This window comes from Phascolarctos cinereus, unplaced genomic scaffold (genome assembly GCF_003287225.1).
Source record: "Phascolarctos cinereus isolate Bilbo 61053 unplaced genomic scaffold, phaCin_HiC Scaffold_4;HRSCAF=312, whole genome shotgun sequence".
Taxonomy (NCBI): Eukaryota; Metazoa; Chordata; class Mammalia; order Diprotodontia; family Phascolarctidae; genus Phascolarctos; species Phascolarctos cinereus.
In genome coordinates this window covers 487,475,724-487,488,072 of record NW_027555847.1, presented here as the reverse complement: position 1 = coordinate 487,488,072, position 12,349 = coordinate 487,475,724, and the positions used below count along the sequence as shown (strand labels likewise).

At 37.3% G+C, this 12,349-nt stretch overlaps 1 protein-coding gene across 2 annotated transcripts in view; it reads right to left on the bottom strand.

Moving 5' to 3' along the window:
• Positions 1-12,349, bottom strand: part of LOC110212513 (ethanolaminephosphotransferase 1-like) — a 155,522-nt gene that overhangs the window by 142,400 nt on the left and 773 nt on the right. The window lies entirely within an intron of this gene.

Below are 12,349 nucleotides of genomic sequence, written 5' to 3'. Positions count from 1 at the left end.
TTATGAATAACTTTGATTTATGGGTGGAGGACCCCTTGTTGGAACATACACAGTAAATACAAGGGAATTGGAAGGCAATAATCATTGTGAGGCAGATCAGAAAATATCTCATGTAGGAGACAGGACTTCAGCTGAGCTTTGAAGGAAAGTGTCATTAAATCACTATAGAAATACTGTGACCCTGCATGCACTTCTTATGCACATATTGAAGCTGAGAATCCCAAAGGGAAGGTAGATCGTGGAGTGTAGGCAGCATGGGATGAGGTCAGCTATCAACAAGTGCTCTGTTGATCACTAGTTAGAAGGAGTACCATTCTGGTATACCAGAACTGCAGAAGGTATCTTCAAGGACTAGTCTATGTTGGGCAGATAGAAAGTAGACTCCAGCTGAGCCAAAAAAGTTGTCTCCTACTTCAAGTACAGCCAGAGAAAGAGAAGATATGAGCCTTGAGTCTTAGTGAAAATCTTAGTGTATTGATCTCAGCATTTAAGGGGACTGTGATGTTAAGCTGTCTTCTCTCAATGAAGGGCCTAATATCTTGAGAGCACTTCCATGAGCTATCCCCAGGGAAAATCTCAACCCAGAGGCAGACCAGAGGTATGTTGGTAGAAGTAATCAAGTTTCCAGGCATCAAACAAACAAATTTAATATCCACAGAGTTCATGCCTCAAGTTTGAATCCTGGGAGAATAAGAAACACAAAGTCTTCTTTTGCCCTCTTTAAAAACCTCATAAAGAATTATGATCTTTTGGGAAAGTATCTATTTGTACAAAAAATATTTATAGAAGCTCTTTTTGTGGAAATTGAGGGGATGCCCATCAATTGGGGAATGGCTAAACAAGCTGTGGTATATGATTGTAATGGAATATTATTGTGATATAAGAAATGACAAGCAGGACGATTTCAGAAAAACCTGGAAAGATTTACATGAACTGATGCAAAGTGAAGTGAACAGAACCAGGAGATCGTTATACACAGTAACAGCAATATTATTTGATAAAGAACTGTGAATGACTTAGCTATTCTCAGCAATACAATGATCCAAGACAATCTCAAAGGATTAATGATGAAGCATACCATCCATCTTCCGAAAAAGAACTGATATATTCTTTGAATACAGACTGAAGTATGCTATTTTTCACTTTCATTCTTTTTCTTTTATTTGAGTCCTCTTATACAAAATTACTAATATGGAAATGTTTTACATGACTGCACATGTATAACCTATATCTGATTGCTTGCCATCTCAGGAAAGGGGGAGGGGAGAGAAGGATAGAATTTAGAACTCAAAATTTTTTTTTAAAGTTTTAAAATTGTTTTATGTAATTGGAGTAGAAATAAAATGTATATTTAAAAAGATAAAAATAAAGTTAAAAAATAATTATGATCTTTTACAACCCTGGTAAATCAATTTATCTTTTACATTAACCCAGAGCAATTCCATTCCTACTTCTATATTTCATTGGTTCTAACAGAAAATCCAGGAGAAAAGAGCAGATATGTGCAGCTCAGAAGACTGCACAGAAAATGCTACATAAATGAGACTTGATCATTCATTGTTGTTTTTTTCTAACTGTAAGACTGGATGTGGCGCAGAAATAATAGTAATCTAAGTCAGCTAGCTCTATCTGTGTCCATTTCTATTATGTCACTTTGTCTCCTAATGAAAAAGCCTCCAAGTATAAACAATGAATTTGAGAGGTCAATTACAGCTGAGAAATAAGAGTAAAGAGGTTGTATTCATTTTATTTATTTGCAAACCTGGTTTATTGTCATTCTAAATTATATTATTTTAATCCTGAAAAATAAATGCAAATGGTAAATGTTACCAAAATTCCCCAAATCCACAGAATTCAACTTAATTTAATTAACATTAATTAAGTATCCACTGTGTGCAATTTACTATGTTGATCACTGGGCATAGCCTACTCCCTGCTAATTAACCAGGAAATATGGTCTCTGGCAATGCCACAAAAATAGCTACCTAGAGATTAGGAAATCTCCAACTCTGTCCAGCTGTCCTAAGAATAACACATAGAAATAGGGCTAAAGGCAATAACTTTGGACCAAGATAAATGAACTTCTGTGTCACAAAGGTGACTCAGAACTCAGCCAACAGGCAAATTTAGAGAGGAGTCTTGATGCTCAGGAAAATACTTTAAAAACCTCAAAGTTGTCCAAGCAATGGCCCAAATTTGATACCTTTCTGAATTTCCCAAAGTGGTTTGTTTTGGACATCATATCCCCCAGCTAAAGCAAAAGAAATCAGTTAGAAAATTTATGAATTTGCCCTGTATGTTCCACAGCACTAAATTCCATACAGTGAAAGTAACACAAGTTGAAGGAGTAATATATGCCCCAGGTAAGTTCACAATTTACTTCCATCTACCATCTCCACAGTTTTGCACAAGCTGTGCCTCCCTCACCCCACCCCCAGCCTGGAATACACTTCCTCTTAAACTAGCTTTGTGACATCCCATGCTTCTTTCAGGGCTCAGCTCAGTATCACCTACCACACAAGCACTGTCCTGATCTCCCCCAGTTGACAGCGCCCTCTACCCATGATTTGTATATATGTTGTATTTTCTTATCCGTTTCTTGGGGGCAGAAACTATTTCATTTTTGACCTTTGTACCTCTGGCATCTAGTACATAGTAGGCAATTTTAATAAACATTCATTGAAAGCATGGTCCCAAGAAAGAGATATAAGAAGATACCTGTCCCCACTCATTTGCAGTCGTGGGAAATGCATGGGTTTGGAACATCACATATATTTTCAATTTTTTTTTGATGCATTTATTGATCTTGCTGATGTTTTCTCTTCTTTTTCTTTAAAAAAAAGGTATCTGTTACATAAGATAGCTCTCTGGGAGGAATACAGGGGAAATTTTAGGTGACAGAAAAACAAAGATATCAATTAAAATTTATTTTTTAAAAAAATAGGCACAGCTAGGTGGGACAGTGGATAGAGCTCTGGCCTTGGGAGTGAGGAGGACCTGAGTTCAAATTCGGCCTCAGACACTTGACAATTACTAACTGTGTGACCTGGGCAAGTCACTTAACTCTGATCGCCTAAGCAAAAAATAAATAAGTAAATAAATGCTGATTGAAAGAGGTGTGGTAAAAAAAAAAAAGAATATTGGACCTTGGCTTCAGCTGGTACAATGAGGAAAGGCACAGATCTGGAACCAGAGGCCCTTGGTTCAAATCCCACTTCTAATGCTTACTACCTATTGACATTAGGCAAGTCTTTTAATCTCCCTAGGTCTCAGTCTCCCCATCTGTTAAATGAGTAGGTTGGCCTAGATGTCTCTAAGGTTCCCTTTGATCTCTAGATTTATGATCCTATGAAATTCTGGCTCCAATACTTTCTAGTGTGTGAGCAGTACAAGTCACTTCATATCTCTTTTCCTCAACTGAAAATGGGATAAGAACATTTACACCACTAATGTTCACAAGCTCCTATGAGTCTATTGTGTTTTGTGAATTTTTTGAAAAGGTGAAGTAAAGGTTGTCACAAACCTGATTCCTATATTGCACACTGAATGCCTATGCTAGAGTTAGGGACCGTGTTACTCACATCTGAGGAAACTCTGACACAAGGTATACCTAAACTTTATTTGGGAGATTTCCCTAGAGAGAAATTACAGGGTAGGGGCATAAATGAGCCAAGAGAAAAACTGATTTTGGTGGGGTAAGGTCTCCAGAACCGAACCCAGTCTATGTGAGGCCAGAATCCTTAAGTGGAGTCCTGGCCCAGGTTATACTTCAATAAATCATATGGATAATAACTGAATTTTCACTTTTCAAATAGGTATTTCAAAATACAGCATAGCCACAGTTCAACACACCCCTCCTTGTTGTTTCTGATATTTACAAAGGATGCAGGTTGAGCCATGTTCTACAGTGCTACCTAATAATTAAATTATTTTCTCAAGAACAAGATTAAAAGGAATCCTGGTTTTACTGAGATTAATGATATTCTGCACTAAGGACTACCTTCTTTCCACATTGCCACTTCCCGCCTCTTCTACCCTCTACAAATTCCATTTGTTCATTTATTTCCCAAAAGGGGTGGAGGTAAAGGAGAGGATTAATACCAAGACGTAATAGTAATAGCTAGCATTTATACAGCACTTCAAAGTTTGCAAAAGGCTTTACCAATATTACTTCATTTTATCCTCACAAAAACCCTAGGAGGCAGGTGCTATTATTATCCCTAATTTGTAGATAGGTTAAGTGACTCACCCAGCATTACACAGCTACTAAATGTTTGGGGCTGAATTTGAACTCAGGTCTCCTTACCTCCAAGTCCAGTACTCTATCTCTGTACCACCTAGCTGTCTATCTTCCAAAAGTATAATACAAAGGTAATATTTTCATGCCACGACTTATTCTACTAATATAAGCAAAGTGATGAGTACAGCACTCACTTTTTCTCTTCTACCCTATCCTTAAACAATCAAGACAAAAAAATTGCTCTATGCTGGAGAGAGTCCATCAAGATTCATCCAAGATCTAATAGAGAGATACATTATATTTGTGGTACTAAAACTCAATTACATAATAGCAGGCAGATGTTCCTTTGCATTATGGAATTTATGACATGGCTTTTGATGTGAAATTTATGAAATGCTAATGGATCTATCTGCAAGAAAATAATTTAAAATATCTGTTTTGCTATTAGAGTAGCAGTGTGGCATAGAATATAGAGAGGTTGGCTCAGAGTCAGGGAGATTTGGATTCAAGTTTCACTTCTGACACATACTGGGTATGTGACCCTAATTAAATCACCTAATCTCTCAGTGCCCCCATGCAAATCTGCAAAACCATCAATTTCACAACAGTTGTAAATCAGTATTGGTAGAGGGCATTTCCTCACCTGAAATTCCCAATATCAATGAAATCACAGATCTGATTTTAAAAATCTATTTGGCTTATTTTATTTGCTCTTAAAATTTACCTCTTAATCTTCTGCAAAGTTAAAAAAAATCTTCTGATCAATGCACAATGTGGACAATATAAATTTGAGGCTCTATGTACAGTCTTCAATATATTATAGAAGCTCAAAATTCATTCAGTGTTCTCCATAGGTTGTAGGTGCTTCATATTAAATCAGTAACATATACACCAAAGGAAAATCTTCATTGAAGTAGAAAATCAAGGCAATCCTTTGAAGGTAATAGCAGCAGTTTATCCCAGTGGGATCAGCTCAGACTTTGTCAGGAAAAAAGATGGTGCATGTTTCAGGATCTCCTTCCAAGGACCCTTTGAAAAACTATTTTTAAAATTACTATTAACAGATATTATCAACTAAATTCAGTCAGCATCACAAAAACACCACATCCCAGAGAAATTCATAAACCTATATCTGTGGGCCAACTGCAGAGATCTGAGGTTGCTATTTAGGAACCTTACCCATTATCCAGCAGATAATTATTGCACTGCTGTATGTTCACTCTAAAAAAAAAAAAGATAAGGGAATTCTGTTGTATTGATCATGATCACTGACCTGAATAATCAAAATGTACAACTTCTATGCTTTGTATATTATTGCTATTAATAATGCTGACAGTGTTATCACCCTAGGCGGCACATGCTAACTCCTTATAATTCCATACAAGAACTTTTCAATGTGACCACCACAAAGAAACAACAGTTACATACTCAGCTCAGCTCTAGTCAGTCACCACCTACTCAACTGGAACACGGAATATAACAAGGTTCTAGTTCTTGACTATTTCACTGTTCTCAACTCCAACACTCACTGCATGACACTGACCTGAAAGACGACAAGTACTCATTTTGAAGAAAAGAATTCCTTCCAGATCCAGGGCTGATTGCCTCTGTGATAAAAATGCAACTCCTTCCTTTGGCTTGATCAGGGAGGGCTGTTGTTGTTCAGTTGTTTCAGTTGTGTCTGAGTCCTTGTGACCCCATTTGGGGTTTTCTTGGCAAGGATACTGGAGTGGTTTGTCATTTCCTTCTCTAGCTCATTTTACAGATGAGGAAACTGAGACAAACAGGGTTAAGTGATTTGCCCAAGGTCACACAGCTACTAAGTATCTGAGGCCAGATTTGAACTTAGTGCATGAGTCTTCTTGACTCCAAGCTCAGCACTCTATCAGCTGCACTACTTAGCTGCCTGGGGAGGGATGTTCGTTTCCTTAAAAATTTAACTGAGACCACACACTGCACATTTGAGAAGCTGGTAAGTTGCAAATACAAGTCACAGAGCAACAGCCGATTTTCTTATTAGTTCAATGATGTGCCCTAAAGATACCTTGTATTATTTATTTTGTTAAATATTTCTCAATTACATTTAAATTTCATTTGGGCTGCATTTGTACCAACATAGGGTGACATTCAGCAGCATTTGACATCTCTGCTCTAAGACTCATGATATTCAAAGACTGTAAAAGTCCTTCTAGTCTAGGTTATGTCGCAAGTTTGTTTCCAGACTTTTTAATTCTCAATTCCTTCACTAAGTTCAGTAGGCCATTGTATTAGCTGATTCCCAAGTACCAAAAATACTTTAAAATGACACATACCTAATACAGGATCAATAGAATTTAGTGTTAGAAGAACCCACAGAGTTCCAACTCCTTTATTTTATGGATTAAGACATTGAAGGCCAGAGGTACAAAGTCATACAGTCAATCATTCTCTGAGCTGAGAATTGAACCCAGATTGTCCCATAGATCCAAATCCATGGCTCTTTTCTTTGCATTACGCTATTTACTATAATCTTGAGCCATTTCTGAGCCTAATTTTCCACAGTTATAAAATGAGGGTTATAGACTACATTATGTCTAGGGTCTCTTCAAACTCAAAATTCTGTAAGACTGTGAAAATTATATGAAATTCAACTCCCACCCAGAATATTTCAATGATGGGATAATCTCAGCTCTTGAAACCTAAAGGTCACATCTGCATTTCTAATGACTGCCCTTCATATTCTGATAAAAGAGAGAACAGTAAAATCTGTCTCTACAAAATTTCGATTCATTTACAATGACTAATAAATGATAATTTTCAAAGTTTAATTCTGAAGCATCATGTCCTATGCCATGTGCTAGAGAATGTCTCCATGTTTTGTAAAAGTAAACAGTTAGGTGAAGTGTATCTAAAAGGCTATTGGGTTTAAAACTCCAAGCAAGACAGCACAATTATTTGTATTCACTGGCTTGGTTTAATGCCCTTTGTTCTTTAAGGGAAGTTCAGTAGCTTTTGAATTCTGTCAGATTTGAAGCTTTGGCTAGAAAATGGGACCTTAGCAAAAACTAAATAAAACCTTTGTTACACAGCATCAAATGAGTTATAATCACACCCATGGACACTGAAAAGTACTGTAATAATTATGACACAAATAAGTAAAAATGAAAACAGAAGCTTAAGTATTAAGGATTACTGCTACTTATTATCTCTCCTAAAATAATATACAAATATATCTCCTTAAACATAGCAAAACACAAAGGTTCACAAAACCTGGAGCTTATGTATGGGTCGATGAGGCTCATTATGCTTTGCTTACACCAGGGCTACCTATGCTCTGGACATTGATCATGGTCCCTTTTCTTGCTACAAACTAGCTGTTTTATATCTCTACAATGGGTACAGAGGGAACAAACTGTAATGAATGTGGATTGTGCATTAAAGGAAAATGCCATGACAATTAACATTGTTAAATATCAAAAGTTATATATTCAATTCCACAAATATTTTTTCAAGTGGCTACCATGTGTAAGCATTAAGGGGACACAAAAGTTGATTTAAAAAAATATAGCCCTTGCCTTCAAGAAACTCAGCCAGTGAGGTAGCTTTTATTGCAACAAAAGTAAAGGTATATCTCACCTAATATCATAATATATTCCTCCAGAACAGGACTTCAAATGAAATAAACTACCAGGTAGTTAGACAGGCTACCAGGTAGGTACAATGGATATAGTGTCCAGCCTGAAATCAGGAAAACTCTTCTTCCTGAGTTCAAATCTGGCCTGAGACACTTACTAGCTACGTGACCAGTGGGCAAGTCACTTTGCCTCAATTTCTTCATTTTTAAAATTAGCTGGAGAAGGCAATGGTAAAACACTTTAGTATCTTTGCCAAGAAATCACAAAGAGTCAGGCACAACTGAAGTAACTAAACACAAGTTACCTTTCATCTATTCTATATGTTTCTTGTGTGTACCTAGTTATTTATATGATGTCTCAACCATTGGAATGTGAGTTTCTTGAGCAAAAAGTATCTTGTCTTTCTTTCCATTGTCTTTCCCAGTATTTATCACAGAACTCAGCATATAATAAGCACTTAATAAATACTTGTTGATTGGCTCATTGACCACCTGTTTTACATCATGACTGAACAATGCTGCCTATTCAGTTAAAATTATAAACTAAATCTCCTTATAGTGGTATTTGGTTATAATGTATTAATAGCATTACTGCAAAACCACATTAGTGGGAACATTTTCACAACATAGAATATGAAAGATACTATGACAACAGTACAAACTGTTGCCACTATTCAGAGAAGAGTTAGATGGGGAAAACTTGATAATGAAGGTGACATTTGAACATGGGAAAGATGGGTAGGGTTTTATCTATCAATCAATGAACATTTACTAAGTGCCTACTATATGCCAGGTACTGTGCTAAGTGCTAAGGATGTGAAAAAGATGCAAAAGACACTGCCCTCAAGGAGTTCACAATCTACTGCAGGAGACAAGAAGCAAACAAATGCGTACAAACATGCTATATACAGGATAAATAGGAAATAATTAAGATAGGGAAAGGCATTAGAATTAAGAGGAGTTGGGAAAGACTTCCTATAGAAGATGGGATTTTAGCTGGGACTTAAAAGAAAGCCAGGGATGTCAGTAGGCAGAGCAGAGGTGAGGGAGCATTTCAGGGATGGAGTACAGCCATAGAAAATGCTTACAATAGAGAGATGGAATGTTTTATCCATGGAATGGTAAGGGAGCCAGTGTTGCTGGATTGAAGAGTATATATGGTGAGGAGAATGGCATAAGAAGCCTGGAAAGGTGGGAAGGGGTTAGGTTATGAAGGGCTTTGAATGTCAAACAGAGTATTTTGTATTTGATCCCATAGATAATAAGGCTGGAGGTAATAAATTGGAGTTTATTGAGTAGGAGTGTGTGTGACATGGTCAGACTTGTGTTTTGGGAAAACCATTTTAGTAGCTAAATGGAGAATGGATTGGAGTGAGGAGAAATCTGAGCAGGCAGATCTACCAGGAGGCTATTGCAATAGTCCAAGTATAAGGTGATAAGGGTTTGCATGATAATGGTAGCAATAGTTATAATCTAAGACTTTAAAAATAAAAGTTTCTTATTTAACTTCACTCATTGATGCACTCCATGCACTTCTCTGCTTAAATAAATTCTACCACATTCCTCAGGGTCCCTTCAAGACCCACATCCTCCATGAAGTTTTTCTTAATCACTTAAGCCTACAAATGTTCTTTCCTTCCTCCCAACTCCTATAACAATTAATGGATATACCATTCGTTTGATATTTATCTATATTTCTTTTCCATATTAGGTATTTATCAAACTTTCTGTACATATAGACATAGATATTTGTTGCTCAGTCATTCAGTAGTGCATGACTTTTCCTGACCTTTTTTTCCTGGCAAAGATACTAGAGTGGTTTGCCATTTCCTTCTCCAATGGATTAAGGCAAAGACAGGTTAAGTGACTTGTCCAGGGTCACACAGCTAGTGAGTGTCTGAGATTGGATTTTAACTTAGGTCTTTCTGACTCCTGCTCCAGTACTCTATCCACTGAGCCACCTAATTGCTTCAGACATAGATATACATATCTATAACTATATACTTAGATATAGATGATCTCTAGAAAGACAAATAGATGACAGAAAGAAAAAGAAAGAGAAGAAGGAAGGAAGGAAGGAAGGAAGGAAGGAAGGAAGGAAGGAAGGAAGGAAGGAAGGAAGGAAGGAAGAAAATTACCCCCAACTAGTATCTCACCAGTTTTAATGCGTCCTGAACTTTGTCATTATTCAATAAATACTTGCTGGTTCATTAGTATGTCTAGTTTAGTTTAACTATATTCTTAAAGGTAAGGAAATGAATTGTACTATGTCCAAGGTCCTATGCATTTTATATGTAAGGTACTATGAGCTATGCTTTGAAGATTCAAAGACAGATATGGCTCTCAATATGGCTCTTCCTTCAAAATCCAAAGAAAGGACACATACACAAGTGATTATGATACAGGGAGAGTAAAACTGGTACAAAGGAGAGGTCCAGACAAAGACTATGATAAACTTGAGGAAGGAAAGAAAAATTTCTCCTACAGGATGAGAAGACTTCTTGCAGAATGTGGCATCAGAGTTAGGAAGGCAAGATTTTGTTATTTACTCTAATTCTTTATATTTATCTTTTCATTCTGCCCTGGTGTTACTTCCTTTTTCCTTCAACTAAAATAATTTTCATCTCTGTACTATTCTCAAATATTAGAATAGCATCCCAATCTCTCATCATTTTTAGTCACTTACTACCCTTCTGTGGAACCTCCTCAAAAGATAGCATCCTGGAAACTTTTCCATAATAGTTTCCTTTTAAAGAGTTCTCTCCTCCTTTCCAAAAAAAGAAAGAAAATCAGAAGATGGAGGAGTAAGAAAGGGATTTTTTAAAAATTCAGCCCCTCTGAGTTTTTAAGTTTTCTCTGGTTGTACTTTCTGATTAATTAGCTTTTTATAAAGCCATACAACTTAATAAGGTAGTAACCCTGCCCGCATTCAACAACTCTAATGGCACCTGATTATGTAAATCATATAATTCCCTAGTACTCTCAGAAGTTTGTGAACTAGGCCTACTTATTGTTGGAAAATATACTACTTTGATAAATCTACTGATACAGAGCTCTGGTCAAATATGATAAGAGAATCAAAGTTTTCTATGATATTGAATTATTATACCATATTTTCATATTTTACTTTATGATATTTGTTTGATTCCTGCTAAAAAGCACCCTATACCTCTAGTGTAGTTATTTTAGTCAATAATAGATTCCAATGGTTTAAAATAATTTCAAATACTACCTGAGTGTCATGCACAAAGAAATCACCCAATTCAATTTAATTAATGTTTACTAACCACCAGATACTTTCAAAGTACTATAGTAGTCTAAGAACCAGTAGCTGCCCCCAAGGAATTTACATTCCGTAAATGATTGTTGACTAGCTGAATAAATGAATGAATGAATATCGACATAGAAAGTGATACTTCAGTTGACAGTTCCAAACATTATCAATCATTACCTAAAAATTCTATAAAGTGTAACTTTTTTTTATACAGTGAGTTCAGGTGACTTTATTCCATTAACTTAAGAGGAAACTATGTCACATCTATTGAGTCTTGCAAAAAAGTCAAGAACACCTACGTAAATCCATAAAGTCTTTGTAGAGATGATGAAAAGGCATATATTGCCAATTATTTGGACATGATCCTGTGTGTATGACAAAAATCTTCTCCTGAAATGAAATACACTAATTTTTCCCCAACATCCATATTCTCCAAAGATGATAAAGCTATACTATTTTGGAAAAGTTAAAAAAAAACTTTCAGATCACTAATACTCCCTTAAGTAATTCAAAGCTTGCACCTGTGAAGGTTCTTAGGCATACCCTCACTCATCTCCGAGACACATAAATGTGTGTATAGAGAGTTATGGAGATATGAAATAGCTAATATATCTGCAATAAGAGATCAAAGCCTGGAGTTTAGGTAGGTGGCCGGGGTGGGGGGAGGGGGCAGAGCTGTAGAACCCTAGAGTCGGCTGTCTTTCCCTGACGTCTCAGCTCCTGTACCCCTTCGTTCAGTCTGCCCTAGCAGGCCTCGTCCCAAGCGCTCAAATCCTGCTTGCTTGTTTGGATTTTAGGGGAAGCCATCCCCCAGCTCTACTGCCCTTCCTTACCCAACGAACCCAGCTACACCAACATCAAAGCCAAGGGCACAGACGACCGAGGGCGGCGCCCAGCAGAGGAACAGGCGGGATAGCCGTGGCCCTGGCATCTCCGAGCCCCGATCCAGAGAAAAAAAATAAAATCTCGGTGTGGCTTCCTTTCCCACTCCCCCACCCCCCGCATCCACTTCAGCCTCTCCCCGCGTGGAGGTGGAAGGGGGAGCTGCGCCCTGGGTGCATCCCTTCCCGCTCGTCCGTGATCAGAGGAAAGAAACTCGAAGCAATCTCACACCGTGTGCCTCCTCTCAAACAACAGCCTGGAGGGAAGAAGCCCCCACGTTTTCTGACCTCAACCGTGGGTCTCAAGAAGGGAATCTCAGACCTGAGATCAGAGCGAGAGG